Below are 7,202 nucleotides of genomic sequence, written 5' to 3' on the forward strand. Positions count from 1 at the left end.
AAGTGCACTTTTATTTTTTTTCATTCTTCTTTTAATGTAGTAGTAGACTAGCTATCCAGAAAAAACACTTTTGATATAGAAAACCCAGAATGTTAGCAAAATTTAAAGAAAAAAAAACTTTACAAATACATGTTCAACTCATCTGAAAAATAAGAGAAACAAGGGTCAAATGAACAAGCCAATTATATTGTCCATAAGAAACACAGTAGATTTTCACAGGAGATATATATATATATATATATATATATATATATNATATATATATATATATATATATATTTCTGACAGATTAAATCTTGTTGCTCACAAATTAATAGGAAAAAGAAAGACATGGATCAAAGCAAAATAAAAGCTGAGATTATGGTTATTTTTTATAAAGCTAGGGAATTTTAAATCATTTTTTGAGGGGGGGGATCAGGGGATGGAACCCAGGAGCATTTAACCACTGGGCCACATCCGCAGCCCTTTTTTATATTTTATTTAGAGACATAGTCTCAATGAATTGCTTAGGACCTTGCTGCTGAGGCTGGATTTGGACTCCTTGATCCTCCTGCCTCAGCTTCCTGAGCTGTTGGGATTATAGTTGTATACCACGGAGCCTAACATCTTATTGCAATGAGTACTCTGGACAAAAACCTACCTTGAGAATTATATCCACTGAGATTTAACTATTAACACATCTACCATGATAGGTCTTTGGAATCTATATTAAAACTGCTTTTAGGACCCTGAAAATCCAAGCAAAATTTTTGTTTAAGGTGATTCTACGTATTAGTGCTACTTAGTGGGAGTATCTATTATTTATTAGTATCTACTAAATATTAGCAGAAACAATGACAGTCTTGGCAAGCCATGCTTAAACATGGATATCAAAAATCCTCATGCATAAAATTCTAAGAAATGCAAACTCACAAAGAGAAATCAAAAGGAGCATAGAAGAAATAAGCCACATGAAGCTGAAGTAAGGATAGGCAACAGACTCAGGTCTGTATAAACTGCAGACATTTGAAATGTCAAAGAATATTAAAGTTTGTTCAACGTGTTTAAAGAAAATTTAAAAAATCATGTTAAGCATATAATGAAGACTGAATTTTGATGGACTGAATTACATTCCCCTAAAACTTGTATGTTGAAATCCCAATCTCCAGTATTCTAGATTATGTCTCTATTTTATGACAGAGCCTTTAAAGAGGTGGTAGAGTTACATAAAGCCATTGGAATGATTCCTAGATTAATATGACTGATGTCTTTGTAAAAAGAGGAAATTTAAATACAAAGAGAGATGTCAGGGGTACCACTGACAGAGTAAAGCCATGTGAAGACATAGACAGGCAGCCACCTGCAAGTCAGCTATTGAGGTCACAGAATGAAGCAAACCCCTGACACCTTCATCTTGGACTTTTAGCCTCCAGAAATGTGAGAGAGAAAAAAAATTCTGTGTTTTAAACTATCCAGTTTGTGATAGTTTGCTAAAGTATCCCCAACAAAGTAAAAAATGAGGACATGTATTAAAAATTCGATTTTGGGTATGAAACATAAATACTTAAAATAAAAAAAAAATTGATTACACTCAAATAGTCAAAGACACTGGTGAAAAGAAAAAATGAGGAAGGAAATCTTGCCTTATAGGTTACCAAGGCCTCACATTCAGTTCCCAGCATACATATTTCTTTGCTAGTTCAGACTGTGTGGAATCATGATAAACACAGGGGAAAAGATTAAATATATAATATATATCTATATCTATATATATAGATATATATATATATATAGATATAGATATATAGATATATATTATAATTTGAAGGTAGAGTAATTATTTATCTCAATTTTTCTGAGACAGTCCAGTTTATACTAGTTATCATTTAGTTTAGCAATTAGCACTTTGAAAACTTAATTTTGATTATAAATGATATCACCTGTTGCTGATCTTTGTGGAAAGGGATGAACTAGTAAGTAAATGGTACTGACAAAATGATTGTCCTTAAATTTAAAAAAGTTCAATTAGATGCCTATCCATACAAAACACCAAATTCAATCAATACATATATTTTGGAAGTATTTCAGCATCACTGAATGAGAGATGAAATGCAGTAAATGATTATCTACTCAGGTTCTATGCCCTGGCTCTCCACCCTGAGGAAAGCTGTCATTTTTCCACCTGTTTGCTAAAAAAAAAAAAAAAAACTGCATCCTTTGGGTCTATCAAGCAGAGGACAGCTCTTGCCATTCAGCCTTCCTTGGAGAAGCACTTTTCTTTGAATTTCTTTTCTCCCAAAGGCTCCGAAGGTAATAGCAGTTGCCTTGATTAGACTTGCAGTCTAGGTCTTTGCTATCTAAGATCATTTAAATCTTGAATGTTAGAATTCTCAGTAAAGACTCACATTTTATTTATTCACTGTTGTTTGTCTTAGGCCATTTTCATGTGTGCTACTACCTAACCATTATCTTCTACTCATTGTTATAATCTGCATAGTTATGAATTTCAGTCAAAGTGCATAATATATTCTGAAATCATGCTCTATTCAGAACCTTTATTTTGGATATCAAGAAGTACTTTATCCTTCAGAACTTTGACTTTGAAATCTATAAAACATGTTTGTACTCCCCAGGATTGTGGTGAAAATTAAATGAGATAATCTATGAACCCATGCAAAGCTCTCACTCTTGTATCACAAATCTAACAGGCTTAATTGAAGCTGCCTCTTTCATTTATGTTGTGCTTATCTTCATTAAATTTAACTAATTATATTCATCACTTCCACCAGAAAATTCAGGTTTGCTTTCTGATTTTGCCATCTGTAGCAAACTTAATTATATTATCAAAGTATTCAATATTTAAAATAGTTCATATGCAATTATCCAAATCATTGCAACAAATTATGAAGTACTTTGAGTCTTAATACCAGAGTTCTTGGTACCATGAAGCACAACTGGCCCTTGCTGAATATTCATTATTTCACACTGAATATTGAAATTCAACAAGTTATTTATTTATTTATTTTACTTGAATTCAATGTATATTATGATCAATGTTATTGTCCTTAGTTAAAAATAAAAAAGGACTGAGAGACTGAGAAAAGAATTTAAAATTTTTGTGTTTTTCAGTAAGTCAGGCACAGACTTTGAGATAAATCTGAGTTACATAGCACAACAATAATATAAATACCCCTGTAACATTTTCACTGAAAATATGCTTCTATCATGAGTATAGTGCTAAATCTACATGATGTCTTGTTACTGGGCACTTGACATCATTGCTCATGATACTACACTTCCTCATTAGGTCTATATATATATTTTTTTAAAGAGAGTGAGAGAGAGAGAGAGAGTTTTTTAAAAATATTTATTTATTTATTTATTTTTAGTTTTCGGCTGATACAACATCTTTGTTTGTATGTGGTGCTGAGGATCGAACCCGGGCCACACACATGCTTGGCGAGCGCACTACCGCTTGAGCCACATCCCCAGCCCATCATCAGGTATATTTAAAATGCTGATGAAATTGAATTTTCTTTCCTTCATATTGGCTACTAGAAAATATCAAAAAGATTGGATTTGTAAAGATGTATGTTTAAAATGTATAATTCTAAATTTGAATACATGCATAAGAACAATGTTTCTGAAGGGACTTGCAGCTGTGGCTAATTTGCTTTTTCAAAGAGCCTTGAGATCTGAGTAATAGATTAAACCCTTGTTAGCCACCCTGAATGTTATAATTATATTGAACTTTCTCTGAAAGTAAAAAAAAAAATAGGAAAAACAAAATTTTAGAACACACAGAATGTGTTAATTCCTTAAATATAAAGACTAGTTTTTTTAATTCTCTTAAACCTTTCAAAATTAGGGAAATATGGACACCCTGATGTCAAACTGGAAAAATTTATTAATAACATGTTGACAGTCTTTAAAAAAAATTCAAAACAAAATTCCAAAGTTTTTAATAATGCTGGTTTCTCTGCATAATTTGTAAGGGAAGAATTTATCAAAAATACAAGCTTTGGGGGGATATAGTTACTATCTAAGCAAATGAGGTAAAGGTTAACATGTAATTGGCCAGTTTTAAAACATACCTTCTATTGAGTCTTACTGTGAGAAAGTTCTAAAGCTTGAAGCTTAAAATCAAGGCAAAGGATGAAACATATATATATATATATATACACACACACACACACACACACACACACACACACATGCGTGTGTGTGTGTGTGTGTGTGTATTTCAGAGAGAGTCTCTCCATGTTACTCAGGCTGGTTTGGAATTTCTGAGCTAAAGTGATCCTCCTGTCTCAACCTCCCCTGAAGCTGGAACTATAGATGCATACTACTAGGTCCATTTACCAGTATATATTTTCTTGCATAGTAGAAACTTCTTTATAAAAATGAAATACCAACTATATTAAATATTTTAGAAAATGAAAGTCATTTATAATGTTTTCTTCTACTACAACTTTTTTGTATTTCTTCATATCATATCAGTTTGAAAATATATTTTACTAGTCAAAATACTAATTTATATTTTGAAACTAAAATACAATGTGATGGTATAGGAGGTGACTAGGTCACAAGGGCAGGGCCCTAGGGAGCTTCTTTGTCCTTTGCCACCATGGAAGGGTACCGAGAGCAGAGCAAGGACTGAAGGAATAGAAAAGCCAGTTGAGTAAATAAGGTAAGAGATTAGAACAGCCGTGGTCATGGAGGCCGAGTCAGGATATGATCACTCATAAGGAGATCTGAGCAGGAATGTGGCATCAACATTATTTACATTCTACAAAGCTGGGTCTGGTTACCTTGTAGGCAATGGATGATTAGAAATAGGGAGGAAAAAAGTAGGAGATCCAGATAAAATCGTTTCAAAAATTCCTGTGGACAAAATAGTGGCAACTTGAAGTAGGGTGCAGAGTTTGGAGATGAATGAAGGTGGATAAATGGGCGTTATACTTTGTAGATAAATTAAACTGGAGTTTAGAACTAGAATTGATGTGCAAGAGAAATAGAAAATACTGAAGAAACATAAATCACCCTATTCTGTCCCTACTTAAGTATGTTTAAGATTTTTTCTGTTAATTAAAACAACAAAATGCAAACCAAAACAAATCAAACTTCCAAATTTTTGCAGATTTCCCTTAAGATTCTTCTTATTTAATACTGAATGAAAACAAAACAAAATACATCAGAAAATTATGATGATCCATGCATTCTAGTGTTTATAGATGTTCAATCCACATAGTGAAGTTATGAAACAAGCTTAGGTGTCCATTCATACATGAATGAATAAAAAAATGTGGAGTTCTACAGAATGGAATTTTATTCAGCCATAGAAAAGACTGAAATTATGTTATTTGCTGGTAAATGGATGAAACTGGAGAAAATCATGCTAAGTAAAATGATCTAGACTCAGAAAGCCAAGGACCAAAAATATTCCCTCATATGCAGAAATTATAGATTAAAAAAAAGAATTATAAGGGGGGGGTAATCTCACAAAAATACCATGTAGATACAAAAAAGATGTAGGAGTTCAAAGGAAAGGGAGAAAGGGATGAAAGAGGAAATACTGGGGGATAACATCAACCAAATTGTCACGTATACATGTATGGACACATCACAATGAATTCACTTTTATGTATTATTGTATTGTACTAATAAAAATATACATCCAAATGAGTAGTAGGAAAACCAGAAGAGTAGAGGAAGGGAGACAGAGAACAGAGGAGGAGAGAGAAAGAGGAAGTGTTTGGGAATAAATCTGAGCAAATTATGTTATGTGAATATATGAATATGTCACAATGCACCTTATTATTATGTGTAATTACGATGAAATAATAAAAACATAAAAGTCATCTACTTTTTTGAGGCAGCAGTAAGAAGAAATACTCATTGTTCACTGCATTATATAAAGCCACAAAGAGAACTGCCTAAATCCTTGGGTACACAAAGCACCCATGGAAGAACTATTTATTGATCATAACTCAAACCCACCCACGATGATAGAGCAATGCACCCCTCAATGACTATTCTATTCCTCCATCGACAATTTAATATTTTGTCAATCATCAGAAAGGGCTAGAGTTTAGAGCTTTTACTATACTGATTTAAGAAAAGATATTCTTCACACAGTGTTTGTCTGTGGGTGAGACTGTGTGCAAGTATGTTATAGAACTCAGATGACATGTGTATGCATAACATATACTTTTCAGCTATTATTCTCATTTGCAGTCCACTGAATCACCAGATGAAAGTTACAAAGGATGGGTCTGTGATCCCAAGATATTAGCCTTCACTGTAAAGCATTCTCAGAAAAAAAAATCTATCAAAATAGGCTTGTTTAGTTATGCTGCATTTATCACTTAAGATGCCTCAGTCTTCAGTAGCTGCCTCCCATTATGCCAGGTCCTAAGAAAAAATTGAAAGAGGCAAGGCCAATAAAATATATACATTCTTTGTTAGAGGACTTTGTTGACAAAATTCAGTAAAATCTTCTATGGGATTTAATTTAGTCCAATATTGGTTAACATTGAAGGTCTCCTTCCTTGATTGTCAATAGATCTATAGTCTATATAAAAAGCAATGCTGGTGTTTCTGTTTCTCTCTTAGGCATGCACCTTAACCTTGATCCTTTAACTATCTGCCTGTTCATATTGAAGAAATGACTATTCGGCAGTATCATTATTAAAGCACGAACCATCAGTGTGACTCTGGAAGTATTTTCTTTTGGAAGAAAATTTTAAAATAACAATTATTGAAGTTATGTTATTTCATGAATATCAGTGTCAGAAGAGCAGTGAGGGGCTAATGGGAAGACAGATTGAAAGAAGAAAATGCTTTCTTAACATTCAAATAAGAGGCCAGATCTTTATAATGCATCATAAATCAAAGATTCAAATTACCCATTCCCAAATAATGTGATACCTTCTAAACACCAGCCTTTTATTTAGGAAGGTGATCTTTGGAAAGATGTGACACTACGCTATCTCTCCGCTACTTCCTTCAGAAGACATAATAATTTGATACTTACGTTGCTCTTCAAATCACTTTCTCAATTTTTAATGGAATGCTTTGATTTTCCAAATAAATTTCACTACATAGCAGATCAAAGAGGATAATGCCTTTCACCAAAGAAGTACATACACCAATTAGTATTTCATCTATTAGAAGTTCTATATATATATATATATATATATATATATATACTGTCTCTTATA

Source organism: Marmota marmota, unplaced genomic scaffold, assembly GCF_001458135.2.
Source record: "Marmota marmota marmota unplaced genomic scaffold, marMar, whole genome shotgun sequence".
Lineage (NCBI taxonomy): Eukaryota > Metazoa > Chordata > Mammalia > Rodentia > Sciuridae > Marmota > Marmota marmota.